The sequence below is a fragment of the Belonocnema kinseyi genome, chromosome 3 (assembly GCF_010883055.1).
Source record: "Belonocnema kinseyi isolate 2016_QV_RU_SX_M_011 chromosome 3, B_treatae_v1, whole genome shotgun sequence".
NCBI lineage: Eukaryota > Metazoa > Arthropoda > Insecta > Hymenoptera > Cynipidae > Belonocnema > Belonocnema kinseyi.
The window spans coordinates 142,059,905-142,074,442 of NC_046659.1; positions in this window are offsets into that span (position 1 = coordinate 142,059,905).

Genomic DNA, 14,538 nt, shown 5'->3' on the forward strand with positions numbered 1-14,538 from the left:
TTTAGAAATGCATCAAGTTAGTTACTTGATGCATTTCTAAATTTCACAAAAATAGTTTAGTTTTCAACCAAAAAGATGAATTTTTAAGCAAGAATCTTAATGTTCCAGTAAACAAAATTTGATTATAAAAATTATTTTTTAGTAATGAAAATTAATTTTTCAAGAAAGTAGTTGAATTTACAACCAAACCATTTTCAACCGAAATCTAGAATCTTCAACCAGAGAATTGAATTTTTAAAAAGGTAGTTCAACTTTCAGTCAGATAGTTGAATTTTCAACTAAAAATTTTGCAAGCAAAGAAACGAAGCGGAGTGTAAGAAACTGGATTAGTAAAAACAGGATTAGAATAGAAGAGACCGGACTAGAATAAAGTGGAGAGAAGTGGATTGAATTCAATTCGATTGGAATGGATTGGATTGGATGAGATTGAGTTAGAGTGTATTTCAGCGGACTGGAATGAATTGGATTGAAACTGGTTGAAGTCGAGTGGATTAGGTTGGATCAGATTGGATTGGAGTTGATTGATTTGAATCAACGGAATGGGATTAGAGTGAACTGGATGAGAATAAATTAGATTAGATTTTGAATGAAGTGAGGTGGAGTGAACTGGAGTGGATTGGACTGAATTGGATTGGATTGGAGAGAATTGAATTGAATTGGAATATAATAAAATCAATTGCAGTAGATTGGAATGGAATGGAGTGGATCGGATTTGGATGAACTGAATTGGATTGTATTGCATAAGATTGGATTGGAATACATTGGATAGGAGTGGATTTGATCGAAGTGGATTTGATCGAAGTGGATTTGATTGGAATTAAATTTGATTAGATTGGATTGGAATTTAGTAAGGTCGAGTGGATTGGATTTAATTGGAGTGGATTGGTTTGGAATGTACAAGATGGGATTTTCGTGGGTTGGATTATAATAAATTGGATTGGAGTGGAGCGTGATGCAGAGTATTGAAAGGAAGTGGAGTGGATTGGTTTGGAATGGATTGGAATGGATTGGATTGAAATGATTTGGATTCTATTGATTAAATTTAAATTAAACGGATTGGATAAGAGTGGATTAGAATGAATAAGATTGAGAAGGATTGGAATGGATCGGAGTGGAGTGAATTGGATTCGATTGAGGTGGATTGGTTTGGAATGAACGGGACGAGATGAGAGTGGATTGGATTAGAATGAATTGGATTTTATTTCAGCGGAGTGGAGTCGGCTCAATTGAATTGGTTTAGAGTGGATTGGATTGGATTCGAGTGTAATACAATGGATTCGATTAGAGAGGATTGAAATAGAGTGGATCAGATTTAAATAAATTGGAGAGGATTGGATTGAATCGAATTCGATTTGAATACATTGGATTGGATTAAAATGGGCTGGAGTGTATTTGATTGGAATTAAATAAATTGGATTTGATTAGTTTGGATTGGAACGGATTCGAATTAATTGATTTGGAACGAATTGGAGTCGGGTATATTGGATTAAATCAGATTGTATTAGAGTGGATTGATTTGAATCAACGGGATGAGATTGGAGTGAACTGGATAAGAATCAATTGGATTAGATTCGAGTAAAGTGGAGTGGATTGAAGTGTATTGGACTGAATTAGATTGGATTTGTGAGTATTAAATTGGATTGAAATGTAACAAAATGGATTGGAATGGAGTGGATCGAATTTGGATGAATTGAATTAGATTGAATTGAAAAATATTGAATTGGATTAAATTGAAATGGATTTGACTGGAATACATTGGATTACAGTTGATTTGATCGGAGTGGATTTGATTGGAATGAACGGAATTGAATTTGATTAGATTGGATTGAAAATTAGTGAGGGCGATTGGATTGAATTGGAGTGGATTGGTTGAGAAAATACGTGATGGGATTGTAATGTATTGGATTGGAATGAATTGGATTGAAGTGGAGCGTGATGCAGTGTATTGAATTGAAGTGGATTGGTTTTGAGTGGATTGGAATGTATTGGAATGGAGTCGATTGGGATGGATTGCAATGGGTCGGAGTGGGTTGCATTGGATTATATTGGAGTTGATTGGTTTGGTATGAACGGGATGGGATGAGAGTGGATTGGATTAGAATGAATTGAATTTTAGGAGAGTGGAGTGGGCTGAATTGAATTGGCTTAGAGTGAATTGGATTGAATTGGAGTTTAATAAAATGGATTAGATTAGAGAGAATTTAAATAGAGTGGATCACATTTGAATAATTTGGAGAGGAGTGGACTGGATTGGATTTGATTGGGTTGGGGTGGATTTGATCGGAATGAATTAAATTAGATTTGATTAGATTGGATTGGATCGGATTGGAGTTTGTGGGATTTGAATGGATTGGAGTGGAGTGCGTTGAATTGGATAGGATTGGAGTGGATTGGATTGGATAGGATTGGAGTGGATTGGATTGGAATGAACGGGATGAGATTGGAGTGAATTGGATTAGAATGAATTCGATTGGAGTGAAGAGGAATTGAGTGGATTGGAGTGGATTGAAACAGATGGGAAAATTAGTAAATTAATTTTTCACCATATAGTTGAATTTTCATCCAAAATCATAAATTTTAAACAAAGAAGATTAATTTTTTGAACGAAAAAGACGAGTTCGCAACTAAGAAGATCAAATTTTAACAAGAAAAGGATGTTAAATTTTCAGTCAATAATATTAATTTTCAACAAAGAAAACAACACATTTTCAACAAAACATTATCACATTTTCATGACATCTTTTATCATATTATTGATTATTTTTACCATTTTTTTCCTTCTATTATAAATATAATAATAAATATTATTATATTTATTATTTACAAGTGGATTGTCGCGGATTCCACAGGATAACTTTGGATTACTTTGTATTCAAAGTGGATTACTCTGTCTTCTAACTATATTACAACTGGTTTTCTTGCGTTACCTAACTTACCTCGAATTACCTGGATTTCAAATGGATTATCGCGGATTAAAAGGTCGAATAACCGAACGATATACTTCTGCGTATTTCTCAGTATTTCCTAGATCAGTATATTTCGAATTCACTTTCTTTAAAAATCAGTCCAGAGTTCCTCAATCATATGAAACGTAATTGGTCTTTAATTACTAGTTGCTGTCGAGGAAATAATTAAATATGCGTAAACCTACTAAATCGATATACTGATGTATATGATTAACACTAATTTACAAAGATTTATGAGAAATTGTGCATGAAAATTAGAATTTGAGTCTGAGAATCGGCCTGATTTAGTGCTGGAATTTTTGCCTGATCCAGGAAGTTCATTTTTTGATAAGATATGTGTCAAGTCAATAATTGATATAATTAAATGAAACCACTTTTCTATTCTAAAATTTTGTTCAATCTTCAATAAAAAACCTTAAAGTCTATCAGTAATGATAATTTTAATTTTAATCTGTTAAAATATTTATCGAGTAAGAAGAGCCACAATATTTTAGGTTGAAAGTTAATTCTTTTTGGTTAAAAATTCAATTGTTTTGTTAAAAAGTCATCAGTTTTTGTTGAAAATTCTTCTTTCAAGGTTAAAAATGAACTTTTTTGTTAAAGATTTAATGGCCTGATAAAAAATGTGTACTTTTGCTTGAAAAATCAATTTTTTAGTTACACAAGAAAATATATTCTTTTAATCGTCTCTTTTCATTTATGGTTTAATTGCTTGGTTGCAAAATTCATCGTTGTTAGATGAAAGCGATCTTCTTTGATGAAAATTTTAATTTTCAAGTTGATAATATTCAACTGCATCCTAAAAAAAACTCTGTTTGTGGTTGAATTTTAATTTTGTTTAAAAATTTGACAGTTCAGTTGAAAGTTAAGATGTCATATTTTTAATCTAAAAGTTAAATGTTTTGTTGAACATTCATCTTTTTGTATAAATAGTTCATTCTTTTGGATTGTAAATTCATCTTCAAATAGTCCTTCTTGGGTGAAAAATAATTTTTTCGTTAAAAACTGAATTTTTTTTCTGAAAAATTTGCCACTTTATCTGGAAAATTCAACTATTGCATTATAAATTAATCTACTTTGCTGAAAATTCGTCTCTTTTTCTTAAAAGTTTAATTGTTTAGCTGTAAGCGCAACTATTTGGTTGAAATCTATTTTTTTTTTAAATTTAACTATTTGTTTCAAAATTTTGTTGTTGAAAATTCGAGCAAATATAATTAGTATGTTAAAAATTAATTTTTGAATTGAAAATGTCACAAATTCGTTTTCGATTGAAAACTAATCATTTTTAGTTGAAAATTCAACTATTTGACTACAAATTCAACTAATATCTTGAAAATTAGTTTCTTCTGATTGAAAGTTTAACCATTTGTGTAAATGCAACTGCTTGGTTAATAATTATTTTTTTGTGTTAAAAATTCAACTGCTCCATTGAAAATTTCTCCAGCTGGATTAAAAAATTCAATTATCTTTTAAAAAATACAATTATTTTATTAAAAAGTTAACTTTTGTTTATGTATAAGGTATTATTTTTATTCGTATAACAAAAAAAAAAACAATTCAAACCAGAAATATTTTCCCACGATAGAAGTGGCGATATTTAGTTTGCATATTTAAAGTTTGTGAAATTGTATTACTTGTGCATTGTCAAAGGATGAGATAAAAAGTTTGTTGAATTGGAAATTTTTTAAAGTTTTAATTTAGAAAGAACAAAATTCAGAAAAGTTCTATTTTTTCTAAATTAATTTTCAGTTTAATTTTAATTACTTCAAATGAAAAAATTTTCAGCTTCAACGGATTGGACCAGATAATTTGGAGTGATACAGGTAATCCATTTAATCCACTTGTAATCCAATTGTAATTTGCAGTAATCCATTTGTAATCTAGCGCAACCTGCTTATAATTCAAAGTGACCAAGAGGAATCCAATATAGTACGAGTAATCCACTGTAACCTGGATTAACTCACTTGTAATCCAGAAGAGCCTGTTGTAATCCCGATCATACCGAAGTTATCCACTTGTGATCAGGCGTAATCCACTTGTAATTAAGTTAATTCGGAACAAAGCAGGCAAACCAAGTAATTCACTTGTTATACAATTATAATTTGCAGTAATCCATTTGTAATCTGGCATAACCCTATTGTAATACAAAGTAATCAAGTGTAATACAATATCGTACGAATAATTAAATGTAATAAAAAATTAATTCACTTGTAATCCAACATAGCGTGTTGTAATCCGGTTCAGACCGAAGTGATTCAAGTATGATCAGGTGTAATCCACTTGTAATCCAATTGTAATCTGCAGTAATCCATTTGTAATCTGGCATAACCCACTTGCAATCCAAGGTAATCAAGAGTAATTCAATATAGCACGGATGATCCAATTTAATCTGGATTAATTCACTTGCAATCCAACAGAGCCTGTTGTAATCCAGGTCAGATAGAAGTTATCCACTTGCGATCAGGCATAATCTACTTGTAATCTAGTTAATTCGAAGAAATTCAGGTAATCCAAGTAATCCACTTGCAATACAATTGTAATTCAGAGTAACCCGCTTGTTATCCGAAATTATTAAGAGTAATTCAGAGTAGACGGATAATACAATGCAAGCCTGTCTAATCCACTATTAATCATGAATTACCAACGTATAATCCAGCTTAAGCTGAAGAAATTTACTTTTAATCCGGCGGAATTGACTTGTAATCCAGGTAATTTGGAGGGAGTTAGACAATTCAAGTTATCCACTTGTAATCCAGACATAATTCGGAATAATCTACTGAAAAAGGAGATTAATCGACAGTAATCCAGTGTAAAATAAAAAGCAGATTGTAATTCCGCGTATTCCACTTGTAATTCGGAGAATTCGGAATAATTTAGTTAATCCAAGTAATATACTTGTAATCCAATTATATATTGCAGTAATCTAATCATAATCACGCCCTTAATCTAATTATAATTCGGAGTAAGACATTTGTATTCCAAGGTAATCTAGAGTAATCCACTGTCACACGAATAATTCAAGGTTAAGCAGAGTGATCTACTTGTAATCTAGTATAAACGGGAGTAATCCACTTGTAATCTGAATCATTCAGTTAATCCAAGTAATCCACTTGTAATCGAATTACAAACCGGAGTAATCCACTTCTTGTCTGCAGCAATTCACTTGTCATTTGGTTTAATAAAGATTACTCCAGTGTAATCTGGTGTAATACACTTATATGCCGGGGTAGTCTTACTTTAATTTGGATTGAAATAATTGTAATCCAGTGCAATCCACTTGTAAATCATAAGATTGGGAGTACTGCAGACAATTTACGTTATCCTTTTTAATCCAGTTATAATTGGAAGTAATCCACTCGTAATCTGGCGAAAAGAAGTTTAATCTAGTGTAATCGATAATAACCTACTATTAATCTAAGTAATTCAGGTAATCCAAGTAATCCACTTGTAATCTAATTGTAAATCAGAGAAATAAATTCCTTATCTTCAGTAATTCACTTGTTATCCAGTTTAATCAAGAATATTCCAGCTTAATCTGGTGTAATCCACTTATATACGGGTGGTGTAAACCATTGAAGTCCGATTTTAATTGATGAGACTGAGAGTACTGCAGACAATTAAAGTTATCCTTTTTAATCTTGTTGTAATCGGGGGTAATCCACTTGCAATCTGGTAAAAAGAAGTTTAATCTAGTGTAATGCTTAATAATCCACTAGTAAACTTAGTAATTCAGGTAATTCAAGTAATCCACTTGTAATCCAATTATAAACCGGAGAAATCTTCTTTTAACCTGATTAATCAAGATTACTTCAGTGTAATCTGGTGTAATCCACTTATATACCAGAGTAGTCTCATTGTTCTTTCGAGTGAACCACTAGTAATCCAGTGCAATCCACTTGTAATTTATGTAATTGGGAATTATGTAGACAATTACAGTTGTCCTTTTTAATTTAGTTATAATTGGGAGTAATCCAGTTGTAATCTGGCCAAAATAAGTTTGATCTAGTGTGATCCATAATAATCTAATAGTAATCTGAATAATTCAGTTAATCTAAGTAATCCACTTGTAATCCAATTATAAACCAGATTAATTCACTTCTACCCTGCAGCAATTCACTTTTTATCCGGGTTAATCAGGATTACTCCAGTGTAATCTGGTGTAATTCACTTATACACCGGAGAAGTCTCGTTGTTATTAGGAATAAACCACTTGTAATCCAGTGCAATCCACTTGCAATCCAGTGAAATCCACTTGTAACCCACGTAATTCGCAGTAATTCAAGTAACTCAAATAATCCCATTGCCATCCAAACAATTCAGATTAATTAAAGGAATCAAAGTAATCCACTTGCAATCCAGATAATCTACCTTTAATCCACTTTTAATCCACATAATCCACCTTTAATCCACATAATCTACCTTAAATCCACATAGTCCACCTTTAATCCACACAATCCCCCTTTAATCCACATAATCCACCTTTAATCCACATAATCCACTTGCAGTGCAGATATTTCGAAATAAATTAAGTATTCTAAGTAATTCGCTTGTAATAAAGTGTAATACAAGAAGTTTACAACTAGTTTTTGGACAGCTTTTTCTCTTTGCTTTTTTTATACATTCTTTTACTCTGGTAGTAAATTAATATTCTTAATTGAAAATTCATCTCTTTCGTTGAAAAATCAACTTTTTTTAAAATTCGTATTTTTTTTTTAGTTAGATACTATTATTTCTAACTTACAGTATAATCTTATTTCAATTCTGTTTGAAAATTGCTCTTGTAAATTAAAAATGCATCCATTTTATGAAAATTTATGTATTTTGTTGAAAAACCTCGATTGTAGATGAAGCTTTTGTTAAAAAAAAAATATTTTATTCGTTAAATGTTCATCTTTTCATTTTCTTTGCTTAAAAAATGAACTATTTTGTTAAACATTTCTCTTTTTCAGTTAAATATAAATCTTTTTAACTAAAAATATAAATGTTCCATTTTTTGTGAAATTTTTTTTTTTAGTTGAAAATTCGACTGTTTGGTTGAAAATTCGTCTCTTCGATTAGTAAATTAATATTTGTTGTTGAAAATTCCGCTTTAAATAATAAGTGTTAAAGAGATTTGTTAACAATTTATTTTCTTAGTGGAAAATTTATCATTTAACTGGAAAATTTATCTCTTTAATTAATAAAAAGTACTTGCATTTTCCAGGAAGTTTGGTCAGGGGAGAGGAAAACTGCTGAAAAGCACCCCTGCCTTTGAGAAACTGATTTCGAATCCCCTTTTTCCGCATTATAGTGAATATTTAGCACCTCGTATACTATACCGGCTGCTGTAATTAAATTAAATTGTGGTAGTATGAATATATAAAATGCCAAGCGTTAAGCAAGAAAAAAATTAGACTGATACTTAAACACTCCAGGAAGTGATGCATTATTCAATCGCTTTGAACGGTAGGTATACTACGAACTTATAGAAATGCAAATAACTGAGAAATTAGTGTGGAATTTCTTCGTGGGAAGTGTTAGATTAGAAACAAGCATCGGTGGGAATTTCACTATTACACTCACAATTGGTAATGAAATTCCCATTCTTTGCGTACATGTGGTTGGAAATGTTTATTTTAACATTCCAGAGCAAAAGGTTGATCTTCATTTATATATCCACTCATTAATCAGAGTAACCGCAGGGCAGGAGAACCCTCGAAATTAGAGAAAAATCAAAGAATTTTTTGCTCAAAGATAGTCAGAGATTTATAAAAAAATTAGAAAAGTTAATTTTTTAAGTGATAAAATTACTTTCGTCATAACTCCTATGAATGCGCATGAGGAATTTATTAGAACTGCTAGCATTTTTCTGGACATTTGGTCAGGGGAGAGGAAAACTGCAGAAAACCACCTCCCGAATTCAGTCAGTTGTTCAAGGAAAATTACCTTCGGATTACTATGGATTACCTCTACAAACAGAATTACTCTTGATTTTCCAAAATTACGGCGGATTGCATAGGATTACTTTGGATTTCATAAAATTACGGTCAATTATTCAAAAAAATTAATAAACTTTTATCCGAATTGTGGAATTTTTAACTAAAAATCATTTATTTTCAACCAAAAATGGAGCGATTGAATTTCCATTCGAGAAAATGAATTGTCAGCCAAGTAATAGAAAAGATAAAATGATTAAATCTTCAAACAATAAAATTACTTTTTACCAAATTAGTTTAACTTTCAACCAAGTAATAGACTATTCAATCCATAACATTAATTTTTTACCAAAGCAGACAAATTAAAAAAAAATAGATGAATTTTCAAAATAGAAGATTAGATTTAAATAGAAAAAGATCCTTTTTTCAAAATACGTTAATTTTAAACTAACAAAGGAAAATTTTCACCAAAAAAATTAATTTTGAACAAGGTAGTTCAATTTTCAACCAAGTGATTGAATTTTTGACTCAAAACAATCAGTTTTCAACTGAAAATGGTATAGTTAAATTTTCAATCAAAAAAATTGATTTTGAAACAATAAAAAAAATTTGCAACCAAAGAATCAATTTGCCACGGAAATGGTTTCATTTTTTACCTAAAAGAAGGAATTTTTAATCAAAGAGTTGAATTCTTAACCAGAAAAATTAGTTTTTAACCAAACTGTTAAATTTTCTACAAGATAGATTAATTTTCCACCGACTGGTTGAATTTTTAATCAAAAACATGAATTTTCAATGAAGAAGATTAATTTTCTACCAAAAAATACAAATTTTCAAAAAAACAGTTAAATTTTGAACAATAAAATAAAGTTCAACTTTTAATTGAACAGTTACAATTGTACACCAAATAGAACAATTTTTAGCGAAAAATTAATTAGCTGAAATTTCAATTAAAAACAATCGATTTTTACCCGAAAATGGAATGGTTAAATTTTCAGTCGAAAGAATTATTTTCAATTAATAAAAGAACGAATTTTTAACAATATAGTTAAATTTTTAACCAAAGAATAAATTTTAGACTAAAATAGTTGAATTTCAATCCAAAAGAAAGAATTTTCAACCAGAAAAATTAATTTTTCACCAAATAGTTGAACTTTTAACTAAACACAAGAATTTTCGATGAAGTTGAATAATTTTCTATAAAATAATTCAAATTTTTAACAAAATAAATAACTTTTTAACTGAAAGAGATAAATTTTTAACGAAAAATGGATTACCTTAATTTGATTCAAGAAAATTAATTTTCAACTAAAAAAATTATGAATAGGATAGAAGATTTCAAAGCATTTAACATATTTTAGGGAATTTTTTAAAATGCAAAGAATTAGATTTCCAAGGAATTTTAAAGAGCTTTGAAACGGTTGAAAACTTGAAATATTTTGGAAAATATAAAAAGATTTTAAATAATTTTTAATTCATTTCAATGATTTAAAGTACTTTTAGAAGATTTTAAATATTTCAGAGTACTTTAAAAGATTTTAATGCATTTTTATAATGTTTAATGGATTTGACAGAAAGTATTCACGAAAATTGCGGAATTCCGCCGGATTTTAAAAATATTAAAATATTTAATAATATTAGAAAAGATTTGAGGATATTTAAGAAGATTCCAAAGAATTTGCAATTACGTTAAAAAATTTGAAGGAATTTGAAAAATCATAAAGATTTTAGGGTATTTTTAAAAACTTCAATGCATTTTTAAGAGCTTTATTAAGTTTCAAAGGATTTCCAATAGATCTTAAAGGTTTTGAAATATATTAGAAATATTCTAAAAGATTACAAACCATTTTTCATTGATTTCAATAATTTAAAGAGATTTCAAAAAACTTGAAAGATATTATGGTATTCTCAAATTTCCAAGAACTTTTTAAGAGTTTAAAAAATTTGAATGGCCTTTAAAAGATTTTAAAGAATTTGAAATATCTTCATTTATTTTTTTTTTAATTCCAAGGAATTTTAAAGAGCTTTTATGAATTTAAAGGAATTCCAACAGATTTTAAGGCATGTGAAATATTTTAGGGTATTTAAAAAATATGTAACGCACTTTCAAGACCTTCAATAAAATTTCAAGGGATTTAAAAAGAATTCAAAGGATTTGAAATATTTTGGGAGATTTCAATAGATTGCAAGGAATCTCTTCTTGATTTTAATAACTTAAAGGGATTGCAAAGAATGACTAAGATTTTAGGGTATTTTTAATCATAAAAAACATTCTTAAAAAAAATCCAAAGAATTTTTAACAGCTTTAATCAGATTCAAGGAATTTTACAGGATTTTAAACATTTTAGGCTTCTTAAAAACATTCCAAGGCCTTTTGTAGAACTTTGAAAAGTGGCAAGGGATTAAAAAATATTTACCTAAAAGGATTTGAAATATTTTTGACAATTGTAAAAGATGTTAGGTAATTTTTAATTGATTTCAATTATTTAACAAGGATGTTAAAGAATTCTTAGGATTTGGAAGTATTTTTAAAATTTCCGAGAATCCACAAGAGATTAAAAAATTTTTTATGGATTTCCTAAGATGTTGGAAGTTTTTTAATACCTTTCGGTATTTTTAATACATTTAAATAATTGTCATCGATTCTAAAGGAATTTAAATATTTGAGGATATCTTTTTAAATTCCAAGGAAAATTCCTTTCTAAAATCCTTAAATAGCTTTAAAAAGTTTCAAAAGATTTAAAAATATTTTAGGATATGTTTTCAATTCCAAGGGATTTTTAAGAGCTTTAAAAAAATTTTCAAAAATTCAAAAGATTCCATGAATTTTTATGAATTTCATTGAATTCTTATAAATTTTTTAAATTTCTCTAAATTCAATCCAAGTTTTTTTAAATGAATGGCATTTTTTTAATTAAAGTTGTTTTTAATTGATTTGAATGGTTTTGCATTTAACTGGAATTGTTTTAAAGTCTTATGAATCGAATACTTTTTAATTCTTCCAAATTCAAAGGAACATTAATCACATTAATAATATATATCATTCAAGTTTAGTAACTTCTGGTGTTAGAAATTAGTAACTTTTGGTCACTTTTTCGGTTTAAATAGGTCAATTTTTTAGTTATCATTGAGGAAGGGGTCGTAAGGGAAGAGATCATAAAGTTCGGGGAAGCAAGGAAGTTGGAGGAGTGAGGCGAAGAGAGGGGAAATTATAAGGATTTGGTTGTGAGGAGGAGGAAGTGATAGGTGGTGAGGATACTGTAGCAGGATAGTAAAGTGAGTAGGGAAAGTGAAGATGAGGAGTACTGTTGGCAGGGGTAGTAGGGGGAAAGTGAGTAGGCGGAAGAAGAAAAGTTAGATAGTGGGGGGGGGGGAAGACGAAGCGAGCAAGAGGTATGGAAGTCTGGTTGTGAGGTAGAGATAGTGAGGGGCCGTTAGAGTAGGATAGTAGGATAGCGAGGAGGAGTACTGATAGAAGGGATAGCAAGCGAAGTAAGGAAAAAGTGAGGACGGGGCTTCAGGGTGAGTAAGGACGGGGAAGCGAGTAGGCGAGGAAAAACAAAGAAAGGAGGAAGTATGGAAGTCTAGTTATGAGGAGGAGGTAGTGATAGGTATTGATAGTAGGACAGTAGGATAATAGGATAGTGAGGAGAAGTACTGATAGAAGAGATAGCAGGGGAAGTAATGAAAAAGTGAGGACGGGGATTGAGAGTATGTAAGGACGGGGATGTTAATAGGCGAAGAGAGACAAAGAGAGGAGGAAGTATGGAAGTCTGGTTAGGAGGAGGATGTAGTGATGGGTGGTGAAAGTAGAACAGTAGGATAGTAGAATAAGCAGACAAAGTGAGGAGGAGTAAGGATAGAAGAGATAGCATGGGAAGTAAGGAAAAGGGGAGGAAGGTGCTTGAGGATGAGTAGGAGCAGGGAAGTGAGTAGGCCAAGTGAGACAAACAGCGGAGGAAGTCTGGAAGTCTGCTTTTGAGGAGGAGGTACTAAGGGGTGTTCAAAAACAGGAAAGTAGGATAGTAGGAAAAGTGGAGGCAGTAAGGACAGTAGGAGTAGAGGAGGCTCAATTAGAGGAAGGGAAGCAAGAGAGTATTAGGGATTCGGGTGGGGAGGAGGAAGAGGAGGAAGAGCGATATGGGTAGGGGAGATTTCTAGGACATGATTTATGTCTTTATAGGCTCCTAATCTTAGTCTCAATATTCTTTTTTGATTTTGAGGAAGTAGTCAGAAAATTTTGAAAATAAATTTTTTCTGCCAACCTGAATTAATGGTTAGTTGATTTTAAAAAAGAAACGTATTGTAGGCAGACCACACAGGGTCCACGTGCTATAGAATTTATCTCTTTTAAAAATCGAAACAACCAAATTTCTCGGAAGAAATCTTACGATCGCATTTACTGTCAATCAATAAATCAGGATCAATATCATCGATTGACACTAACTTGACCATATGAAGCGAAAAAGCGAGGGATGATTTATTGTGTGTGATCAAGATCATTGACATCAAGTTGCCACGCGAACATCTATGTTATTTTCTCAAGTTCGTGGACCTTACCAAGGCATAAAATAAAAAGAATTTCGATTTTTGACATATCTAAATTTAGAAATTCAAAACGCAAGTTAAGCTTATTCAATTTATTCATAGAATAATTGTCATTTAGGTTCACGGAAGTCTAACATAATGCGGGAAAATTATGGGGTTTCTTCGCTTAAACTTAAACTGAATTAATAAACAACAAGAATAAAATAAGATTATTTTGGGTTTAAAATTCAATCGTTTAGGCGAAAAAGTCTACTATTATTTGTTTTGCTGGACAATTTTTGTAGAAATGTTTTCTTGTTAGGTTAAAAGTAAACTTTTTTGAAGAAAATTATACTCTCTTCAAAAAAAGTTGTCTTTCGGCTTGAAAATTTAACTATTTGATATAAAATGCAACTACTGTTTTAATAATATAATTATTTTGTTGGAAATTCAATTGTTTCTTTAAAAATTCGTCAGTCGGGGTTCAAAATTAAACTATTTTGGTAAAAAATAAGACTAATTTCTAAGAAATTTAACTTTTTGGATTGGAAATGCAAATATTTGTGTTAGAAATCCCCTTTTTTGTTCCAAATTAATATTTTTGGTTTTACGATTAAACTATCTTATAAAAAAATCGCCGTTTTGACTTGAAATTTTAAATATTTTAGTGAAAAATTTATCCTAATGAGAAGGTATTGGTTTTATGTAAAATTACACATTGTCGGTTTCCATAAAATCTCCACGTTTTGAGACCCACGGAGTCAGAAAAAACAATTTTTACGAAGATGTTTGTCTGTCTGTCCGTCTGTCTGTAGTCTATAGCCTGTATTCTGTAGGCACGATAACTTTCGAAAAATTGATCAGATTGGATTCTGCTTTGGAACACTTTTTCAAGGCGTAAAAAGAAAGAACAAGTTCGTAAACCAGCTATTTTGGATCGAAATTCGAAAAGTGAGCACATTTTCAAAATTTTTCAAACCACATTTTTCAAGATTTAAAAATTCCAAGAACAGTTATTCATAGTACTCACAAGGAAACTATCCCAGGTGTCCCTCACCGATTTTGATGAAACTGCAATATGTTGTAATACATCGAAAAATAAGAGACACGTATTTTTTTTTTATCGGCCA